The sequence below is a fragment of the Pteropus alecto genome, unplaced genomic scaffold, assembly GCF_000325575.1.
Source record: "Pteropus alecto unplaced genomic scaffold, ASM32557v1 scaffold125, whole genome shotgun sequence".
Classification (NCBI taxonomy): Eukaryota; Metazoa; Chordata; class Mammalia; order Chiroptera; family Pteropodidae; genus Pteropus; species Pteropus alecto.
This window is the reverse complement of record NW_006436888.1, coordinates 6141775-6153023: the sequence shown is the minus strand read 5'-3', so window position 1 is coordinate 6153023 and position 11249 is coordinate 6141775. Positions and strand designations below refer to the sequence as shown.

At 40.8% G+C, this 11249-nt stretch overlaps 1 pseudogene; it reads right to left on the bottom strand.

Annotated features, from left to right (window-relative positions):
• Nucleotides 1-256: 256 nt before the first annotated feature.
• Nucleotides 257-374, bottom strand: LOC112481806 (annotated as a pseudogene).
• Between the last annotated feature and the right edge of the window lie 10875 nt (nucleotides 375-11249).

Genomic DNA, 11249 nt, shown 5'->3' with positions numbered 1-11249 from the left:
ATTGGTTTCTATTATATTCCTACTTTTCATATCCTGAGCTATAAAGATATCATGCTGACGATAATAACTTCAATTGTTTCCTCTTTGGTAAATGGGCTTATTGAGCTAAATGATATCTAAAATTCCTTTTACTTCTACAATTCTAGACCTATAATTCTGAAACTGATTTTTTTTTTTAGGCGAGGCAACCTTTGGTTAACCTCACAGATTGCAAGGACCTCGTCAGCTTACGATCCTTTATTTTTTTTATTTTTTATGCCTACAGACCCGGTCTTCCTAGGTGGTCTCCCATCCAAGTACTAACCAGGCCAGACCTCGCTTAGCTTCCGAGATCAGACGGGATCGGGCTTGTTCAGGGTACAAGGGCCATAGACTGAAACTGATTTTTAAAGATTAGCAGATTTTTAAAGTTTAGGGGTTTAAAAGTAATTAACATTTTAAAAATATATTATGGTGACATTGATTAATAAAAAGTAATTAACATGCTAATACAATGACAAACAAGTAACCAGATTACTTCAGTAGGAAGACAAACTGCCAAATTTTAAAAGCACAAGGACTTTTTATTATAAATGGGAAGAAAGGACTAGAAGACCTCTCAAGGGGAATCTGGATTTGTGGAATGAAGTCTCTCCAAGAACTAGATCACTGGCAATCAAGAGTAACTGGCAAAACAAATACGTAAACAACCATTCCCCACCCTGACAAACAGCACAGGTATAAACCCATGCAAAATTTATTCCGATTCTGAGAAAACGCCCAACGATCTTTCAGGAAAACAAAGCAAACAGCAGTGCAGACTTCTTTAATCATGGCAGTTATAAAAAGCATGTTTGTTTGTTTTACAATGAAACAGGCCATTTAAAGGTCTCAAAAGGGCCACCTTGTGAGAAAAAAAAACACACGGTCATCTTTTTTTAAGTACTTGAAAAAAGCTTGTTTTTTGACTTAAAAAAGCTTGTTTTTTTTCTGGATTTCATTCTACAAAAAAATACTAATAAGGTGAGTGTATACTACCAAAAAAATAAACCTGAATAAACCTGATTTTAATGTTTACTTTTACACTTTCTCACCTGTTCTTGCCTTCTCCCTCATTAAGAACGTGTCCTTTAGTAAAATTTAAAAGAAAACCAAAACTAACAATCCATAGACCCACAAGATCCTGATCCACACTAGGAGAGTGCTGGCTGCCTTCCTCCGAGGGCCCCTCACTGGGAGGCGGCAGAATGTGCTGGGCTCAGAGGCAAATCCAGGTGGAGAATGAGGGCCCTAACTCCACCCCTGCCTTCCCTAGCAAGACACGAGTGACGATGTAAATGAGAGAAATGATTATAGGAATAAGCTGAATTAACTGATTTCTCTTTTTTTTTTTTTTAAAGTAAATCATTTGTAAGCTTCGACTTCAACTATTATTTAGAAGCAAATCACTGGTGATATTTCCCCTCAAATGTGTACTTTGACATCAACCGCTGCCCAACAGCAAGTTATCAGAACGTGGCCTGAGGATCCTGGGGATCCCCAAGACCCTTTCAGCGAGTCTGCAAAGCCCCCCCTCTTCCAGCTACATATCTGTGTGAGGTCAAATTTTCTTTATCTGCTTCAACCAAACAGCAGGTAACAATGGGTTGAATGCAGAATCTCACATTCTCCTCCTAAATCCACATTAAAGAGATTAGCAGAAATGTGAAACAATGCCAGTCTTCTTACTAAATTTCTGTTTTGGGAAATATAGTTCTTTTTAATTAAAAATATGTTGTTACCATCGAATGGATTCATTGTTGCTATTTTAAATAAATCAACGATATTTTAGGTGAGTCTCAGTTTAATTTCTAATGGAGTAAATATTGATGAGCAAAACCCACATAAACACAAGCTCTTTGAGGTCCTCAGTGGTTTGTGAGAGTGCAGTCTGGGACCCCTACAGGATTAAACAGAGCCCACTACTTTCCTCTGATGGATTATTATACCCACCACATCCAGGACAAACGTTTGTTAATGAATGATAATTGAGAAAGTTATAAAACACCCTGTATAAAACGAATTGTGTTTAAAACTTTGACTACGTAGATACATTTTTACATGGGAAAAAAATCTAGATACATCACACATGGAAGTGTTAAGACTAATGACCTCAGAAAAGCAGTATCCTAGGTCATCTTATTCTTTTTTGCACTAGAGTGTACTTTTCTTTTTCTACAGTAAGGAGGTAGGGGGACACCTGGAGCAGCATTTCCCAAAGTATGTTCTATGGCAGCGGTCCCCAACCTTTTTGGCACCAGGGACGGGAGCTCCTGTGAAAATCTAAGGCCTGATGATCTGAGGCGGAGCTGAGGCGGTGATGCTGGCGCTGGGGAGCGGCTGCAAACACAGATGAAGCTTTGCTCACCGGCCCACTGCTCACCTCCTGCGGTGTGACCCGGTTCCGGTACTGGTCCATAGCCCAGGGGTTGGGAGCTCCTTTTCCATGGAACACTGGTGCTACGAAATGCTCCAGGGAGAGTCCCCGGTCAAGTCGGCTGGGTGAATGTTGATGACGCCCCCCACCCAGCAATTCTCTGACACATGCGAGTACACTTCAGGCTCCCGGAAGTCCCATCGTAGCGAAATCTATTCAGCAGCAGTTCCCAAACTCAGGGGACCAACAGATCCCTTTAACCAAATAACACCTGTCCATGCAACGTACTTAGGGAAACGCTGCCTCAGAAATCAACTTGCCTTCCTACACCCTAACTACCTGCAGTTAATCCTTTCACGTGACCTTTAGAAGTCACTATGTCACCACTATTTAGAATGGATGCCTTCTAGTAAACAGCACATACAAATCCAATCAAGATGATCTGAGGGCTGTGTAAAATACATTTCTCACATTTGCTTTAGTAAAATACCTCTAACAAAGGAGTAACTTTGACACAGATGTAGGAATTCATGAACAGTTTTAAACAGCAATTCTTAAGTAAAATTTTCTTTGATGAAAAACGCTAAGTACATTTGACTGTGATTCACCCCTTTAAATAACGTAAGTATTCTCCGAAAGGATGACCTGCACGGACAGGCAGTTCCTGGTGTGGGAGCCGCCCACCGCACCCGCCCTGCCTCTCCTCCGCCCGCCTCCCATCCCCCACTCCGGGCTGGTGCTGGGTGGGGGGAGGCAGGGGCGGGGGCGGGCTTGCTGGCCCCCGTCTCACACTCCCTCCTCCCCTCCCAGGCTGGGCCCCTCCGTCCTTCTCGCTCCCACCTCTTACTGCCTCCTGGCTCCAGGGGCGGGCCAAGGCCTGCCTGAATGTGACTGATGTCCCCAAATCTGCCTCCTCGCTCCAGGGGCGGGCCAAGGCCTGCCTGATAGAGACTGATGTCCCCAAATCTTTAAGCTCTCTTCCAATTCAAGGCCCACTGACCAAAAAAATTTAACAAGCACGTCATTGTGGGTTTAAATAATGATTAATATTGTCACAGCATGTGTGCTGTTTTACTGCAAATTTGCCCATATTCACTGGCATGGGTGAAACAGGTTTCTGGCAATCACTTCTGGTGCTTAAACAATTTATAACGACGTTTCCTGGGGAAAAAACAATTTGAGTTCCAAATTCAGTTCCTGACAGATTGATATGAATTGCTTTTTCAGGTCACCTGGGAATCCCAAATGGGTCCCAGGAAGCAATGCATCAAGACAAAGCCAAGTTAAGGCAGCTGACGGTCACTAGAAGATGACACGGCTGAGGTGGCCAAGGAACCCCAGCTGGCAGGGAGTCCACCTCACCCAGGCAATCGAAACTGGGAATGGAGCATTTCAGGAGAGATCTCAGTCTGACCAGAACCAGACTTGTTGGCCACCTCTGGAGGTTTCGCAGATGTCAGGGTCCAGCACTGCCATGTGCCGGCTTGCCTCAGTTTACTGGTCTATACTTGGGTTTCCAGAAGAAGGTACAGTCAGGGCTGCTCTCCTGTGACTCAGCCAGGCTTCTAGAGAAAACAGAAACTTCAGGAAACCCTTTCAGCCTTCTCCCTCCAGGAAACCAAAACCTGGCCAAATGGGCCATCTGCTTTCTCGCTACCCCTGGCCTCACCGTGTCCACCAGCACTGACGACCACCTTCGCCTGTACTGAAAAAAAAAATCCAAGGAAGACAAATTTCCCTTTTAAAAAGAATTACTTTTCAAGAATACTTAGAATAATTCTAGAAAAAATGGGGTTAATACACTTTATTAACTGAATAAGTAAATTGTATTAATCACTCGCATTTCATCAAACAAATATTAATGTGGCACTTATTACTAATACGAGTCACCGTTAGGAGGAAAAGCAGAGCCTGTGTTATGAAATTATCCCATTGGTACTTGTTCCTCCAGTTAGTAAAGGTTTAAAAACATCAGATTTCATATAAAAAGGCATTCAAGCCATTTTCTATTTCAGGCTTTGAATGTGTAGAAGAGGCTTATTAGCTGCTTCTTTTAATTAAGCAAAAGAAGGCTTCGTGCACTTGGGAATGGACTTCTTAAACTGTTGCCAAATGAAAATGCTTTTATTCAGGAATCACGGCCGAGATTAACAGATATTTACAAACAACTCAGAAGCAAGGTCAGAAACATCGCTAATTCGGGGCTTTATAATCGAGGTGGCCTACCATCAACGCGGCATCAGCATCCGAGGTGCTCAGACACGGAGACTGAGTGCCTGTCACTTCGTCCCCCCATCCGTGCTTCAGTAATTGTGCCCCAAAGTGAGTCAGGCCTAGGGGGAAAATGGAATTCAAGCCAGTGCATTTTACTACGTAGTAGCTCTTCTGATAAACGTTTGAAATATACGGCACAAAGAAAAAAAGAGGGATTATCCAAGAATTTTAATTATTTCTGTTATTCTGGTTACTAATTCCTTAAGTAATAGGAAACTGGCATGAATTAGTCAAGGCGTTTTAAAGGTTAAAAAAATCTGCTTGACGTAAAGGCTTTAATCCCTCAATTAAAAGTGACCCCGCTCCTCAATGAGCCTCCTAGTCTGTCGTTTGATAGTTTCTGGGGGACAGAAAAGAGTGCAGCCTCCACCCTGAGGCCACCAGAGACTAAGTCTTCCTTCCGATGAGGGGAGGGGGCAGGAGGGGTGCCCCCAGGACACCTGTGCATCAGCTGGCTCATCTGAAAGGGTACCCAGAGGACCAAGGGCTCTGGCTAAAATCTCACGGCCAGGCCCACATTCTCCCTATTAATGCTCTGCCCTATAGCCTATCGATACTCAGGGCCGGCTTCCTGTGTGTGACAAGCCCACGCCTGGTTTAATGCTCTTGCCACCACGAAATTCTTTATTCTTGAACAAAGGGGCCCTGCACTTTGATTCTGTACTTGGCCCCATGTATTATGCAGCTGGTCCTAGCAATATTCATCAGTAACTACACCTGAAATACACAAAACTAAATGCGACTGGAGTCTGCATTGCAGATGGAGAGATTACGTTCTTGAAATGCCACTTAAACTCATACAAATCATTCTCAAGTTTTACATATCTTCAAGTTATGACATTCAATTTTTTTTTCTTGCTGGTCCTTAAAATGAAAGTACTGTATTATACAAGAAAAAAAATTTGAAGTGTTAGGAAGAGCTCAGAATAAATGTCTCTGTTAGACTGTAAGCAGATATTACACAAAGATGACATTCACTGTTACTGAGTTTTAAAACTCATTTTGAATCTAAAGACATATTTCTAAGTGTTTTATTCTACGATTAGATTGGGTAAATAATGAATAGTAAATTAAAGAATAAAAATCAAAGGACCAGACAAAATAATATACTTCAACAAAGCACACTTTTTAGCCAAATAACCTAGCAAGAATTTAATGAAGAAATGTCATTTTCTAACCCATTTATAGTTTAAGAATTCTAGTGACTCTTCCAGTCCCTCTGATAAAGTTAAACCCTGCTCCTGAACATAGTTACTTTGCTTGTGACTGGGCTCACTTTCCCCAGTCCCCCAAGTCACTCAGCCAGCAGCAATGTACCAGCTAATTCCTCAGATCTCAGGCAGAAATCAGGGCCTGGGGCATGGATGCTGAACAGCAAAAGCTCTCAGCCCTTCTTAAAGTGACAGGTGGTCAAAAGAAGGCGCTGCAGGACTGGAAGCTGGCAAAGATTTGGAGGATTGATAAGATTTAGTCCTAAGGAAAGCCGACTAAAGGCTCAAACAATGTCTTAAAGAAAATGGTTCTTTTGTGGGCTAGCAAGTGCCCAGGCTGAAAGATCAATTGTCAGGGACGAGTGAAGTGAAGATACCTTTCAGAGTTCCTTTCAACTCAAAGTCTTAAGTCCTAGGTAGAAATGATATGGGAGATGATGGCCAAGGAAGATGCTGGTTGGATAAAATGCCAGTTTATCCCTAGAGCAGGAAAAAAAATCAGCAACTTAAAAGTCTAATAAAAATTCTGACCACTGTGAAAGACGTATGTGATCAGAAAGCTGCTCCTGAGGTGATTATGAAGGTCGCAAGGGAACGCAGGATGGTGCAGTCGCTTTGGAAAGAGTTTGGCAGTTCCCCAAAATGTTAAGCACGGAATTGTCATAAGGCCCGATAATTTCACTCCTAGGTATACACCCAAAAGAACTGAAAATACACGTCCACACAAAAACCTATACACAAATGTTCACAGCGGCATTATTCACAGTAGCCAAAAAGTAGGAATCAACCCAAATGTCCATCAACTGATGAACAGAAAAACGAATGTGGTATATTCATACGATGGAACACTGTCTTAGTGTTTGGGCTGCTTTAACAAAATAACATAAACGGATGGCTTACAAACAGAAATTTATTTCCCACACTCCGAATGCTGGAAAGTCCAGAATCATGCCAGCAGATTCCGTGTCTGGTGAGGGCCACTTCCCGTCTCCTGCCCATCTTCTTGCTGTGTCCTCACTCGGTGGAGGGGGCAAGGGGCCTCGCTGAGGTCTCTTTTCTAAGGGCACTAATCGCATTCATGGGGGCTCCACCCTCATGACCTTGTCACTTTCCAAAAGCCCTGCCTCCAAAAACTGCGACGTTGGGAATTAGGTTTTGACATATGAATTCTGGAGGGACACAAACTTACAGCAAATGTTATTCAGCCATTAAAAGAAATAAAGTTCTCAGACATGCTATAACATGGATGAACCCTGAAAACATCATGCTAAGTGAAAGAAGCTAGTCACAAGAGGCCACGCATTGTATGATTCCATTGCTATGACATGTCCAGAAGAGGCAAGGCCACAGAGACAGAAAGATTAGTGGCTGCTAGGGGTTGGGGAAAAGGGGATTTCGAAGTGACAGCCAAGAGCGATGGGGTTTCTTTTTGGGGTGATAAAAATGTTCTGAAATTAGATGGTGGTGACGGCAGCACGACTTTATGAATATACTAAAACCACTGAATTGTGTACTTTTAAAAGGGTGAATTTCACGGTGTGTGAATTATATTTCAATAAAGTTGTTTAAAAATTTTTTTAAAAAGTAGATGTAGGAAAAGTCTTTTGTCCTAAATGAGTTAAAGAAATTACAGATCAAGGTAGACCTGAAATGTAGCAAGCTCTATAGAAGTTCTTTTCGCAAGAGAAATCAGGCTGATCCAAAACAGATGACTGAAAGATAATATTCAGTCTAGCCAAAGGTTAAAGAAACAAAACACATGATTCTTCCTTTACTAAGTCACCTACCAGCTACTTCTTACTGGGATTTTGGAATGGAAGGAAGTTAACTTTCAGATGTGTTTTATAGGTTTTTAAGATGTTCTAAATTCAGTTACTTGGAAATAACTGAATCTTCGCCTAGAACTTTAAAAATAAAGCCTTAGCAACAGATCTAGCGAAAAAAATCTAATAATATCAACCTACAGCTCGATGAGAAAATGAACAAAAATATGCCTAACAGGGGAGAAAGGACCTATCAAATCAGAGACAAGTGAATGCCATGGTCCAGCTCCTGGGTGATGGTGGCTTCGTGTCAGAGCTGGGCATCCCGCGTTGGCCTGGCACACGGGCAGGAGAACTGTCACAGTTCGAGGGTTCCTACCTCTGGCCTTTGCACGGTCTCTACTGGTGCCAAAATGTCACTTTGGAGGGTTGTTTTTAACAGTGCAAAAACACAACACTGCATAATCATCCCCACTCTTCAGTCCACATCCCTGAAGATCCATATTTTATAACGAACCAATATCTTAGATCTCATTTATAAAAGACAACATTTCTTCAAGCACCTCTGCTCTTACCAAATCAAGACCATAGGAAAAAGCGAGGTCTATTTTTAAAAGCATAATGATCTAAAACCTCAATTAACCCAAATATGTGAAAAGTAGACTCTGGGTAGTTTTCAGGATAATCAGATTTCTTATTTTGTTTCAACTCTCATAAATGAAAATCCTATTAGAAATAATTACATTTTCCTGTCTTAGAAAACAATAATAAAAATAATTTGATTCTTTCTTTTTCATGTCTTAAAATTCTAACATCCCTCAGGTTCCTCATTTTAAACATTAAAAGTTGGTTTAAAAAACCTAACCAAGTCCCAAAAGCAGTGTCATGGAATTGCAGCATTTTCTAATTTCAATACAAAAATAATGTTATTGTGTCACTAAAATTTCATTTATTGTTCGTATACCTCCTAAAACTGAAATACTGTATTTTTGCTCAAAAATAAAACAGTACTGCACAAATAATGTATATTAACTGCTAAAACTTCCTTTTGACATAGAATTCCTACGAAACTGCTTGATTTTTACTTTTTGTCTTAACAGTAGTATGTAGCCAGAAGATGGATTCTATTTAACTGAAGGTTCCAGTTAATCGGTTACGCTCTTAAATCAGAATACATTCAGAATTATTAATATTTTATTATTTTTAGGAGTTATAGGTCTATGCGGAAGTGATATTTACTTTAACGATAAAAATGTAAGATTAAGTATAATATTGAAGTCTATAGTCAAAGGACTTGATCCTCAGAGCTGCTTCTGAAAAACAAGGTAACAAATTAAGAAACCATTTTCTAAAAAAGCTGACAACTAGATAGATTCAAAGTGGTAGCCACAACAAAGTAAGTAAATAACAAAGGGTGTTAGAGTAAGATAAATCCTATGGGAATAAAAACAAGTGAAGAGGGAAGGGAGGATTCAGAGAGAGAGATGAAATTTCAAATAGGATGGTGAGGAGAAGCCTCACTGAGAAGTCTATGTACAAATAGGAAAATAACAGTGAATACTGTTTATTTGGCTTTGAAATGCATTACATGATTGCGTTTGTTTTTCTAATATTCATATGAGCTTTCTATTTTCCCTAGTTCAATTTTCTGTTTCCTGATCACTGGCTGACTAAAGTAAAGGCAGCCAGCCTACGATATGTCAAGGATATTCCTCCTAATATTCTGGTTTACTTGATGTTTTTTAAGAACTAAAGGTACAATTAAAGTGAAATTTCGGGTTCTCCATAAAATGACTAAGTAACAGTCAAAATGCAACTTAGATTACAAAACCTAACATTCTCTCCAGCAATTTATATGTGATCTTTTATCTCATTGATATTTATTAGAGGTAGCTAGGGCATGAAGTTAATAATGTCATATTGTCTGCAGCAGTAAAAAATTCATGTATTAGTTGAAACGATCCTTTTAAAATAAGGCCGCAGAACACGTCTCCACAAATTGCATAGTTTTACACATAAAACTCATCGTAAGATTTCAAAATGAAATTGTTTTATTAGCATTTCATGTAATAGTCAAGAGACAGTCTCTAACTTGCACGCTGAAAAACACGACAAATGTAACGGCATAACTGATGTTTAAATGTGTTTTTATTCTGAAGACTAAGAATTCTTAAGTACGATAAATGCACCAAGAAAAGCTTAGAGAAAGTTATCAAATTACAAAGGACTCAAGACGTCTTTCACATAAGATTTGTTAGTGTACCATAGAGAAGATATTTGGTATTGAAATTTATACTGTTTAAGTATCCCAATAATGCTAATAGGCAAATTAGCCCATTTGCTATTTCATTAATGAATAGCAAATATAGGTGAATGGACAAAAAAATAAGAAAATATGGATTTTAACAAGAAGCGTTATCACCGACTAAACTAAATATACTTGAACTGTTCCCAAATACCCAACCCAGGCACATATTTTTAAAATGTGTTTTTCCCAAGAGAAGCAAAACTTTGACATTTTTTTCTTGGATACATTAGACTTTCAGAGCTTCATCCCACATCTGGAAAGAACATTTCAAACAGCTTGATGTAACTTTTGAAAATCAAACTGAGAGCAATTTGATACTTAGAGGCTAAGCTGAATCTGACAGTCAACAGAATGTTAGAAATGAAATAAAAGAAGTATTCAAAGTTTATCATCCTCCACGTGATGAAGGGACCATGGAACAAAAGCTGCATTTGCCTCTTCTGCCCTTTAATTTGTTAACACCATACTTCTCTCCATATGTCATGCCAAGGGAGAGAAAATATTAAAAAAAAAAAAAAAAAACTTGCTAAATTGAAATATGACCGTTTCATCTACCGTTGCATCAATCCCAACCCCAAATTCTTTTTGATTACAAAAGTCAGAAGAATAGATCCAACTACTCTCCAGATTATCCCTGGATTACTCTGCTCCAAGGCCAAGTAAAATGGTTACGATTCCAAGATCCACTGAGAAGCATCTATCTGCAATGCGTAAGCTTTTCGCTGGCAAGATCGGTCAACATCAGAAGGCATGTAACGTTTAAAAGGTTCTACGGATGAAGACTGAAACAAAATAGTCCATTTACTATGAAATATTTTTTTGCCAAGGAACCATAAAAGAACCTTGGCCCTAAGAAATCAAGGAGGACTTTCTTGTTTCTGTTGAGGCCATCGAAGCCCTCGCACGATCTAAAGTACAGTCAGGAAACCGGCACCAGGGCGTCGGGGCCGGAGAAACGATTTCTTAACACAGGGTGAGACCGCGGTCGTAAACCTCATCACAATCTCACCTTTGGGTAAAAAGGTGGGAGGGGAGCAGAAGTTTCAGCGGCGGCCGAAAGCGCCCTGGGAGGCGGAAAGCCGCGAAGCCGCGGTGTCCGCGGGGCAGCGGCGGAGACTCGGATCTTGGAAAGGGATGCGGAGGAGGGGGCTCTTATGTAAGCACACACCCAAAACTGCGCGCACCCCCAGCCCGATGCAACTCCGGGCCCACGGCACGCGTACCCGGCATCTCCCCCGGGGTGCAGCCCCAGCCTGCGGGCGCTGCCGAGGGACATGCACGGACCCCTCGGCCCGTCT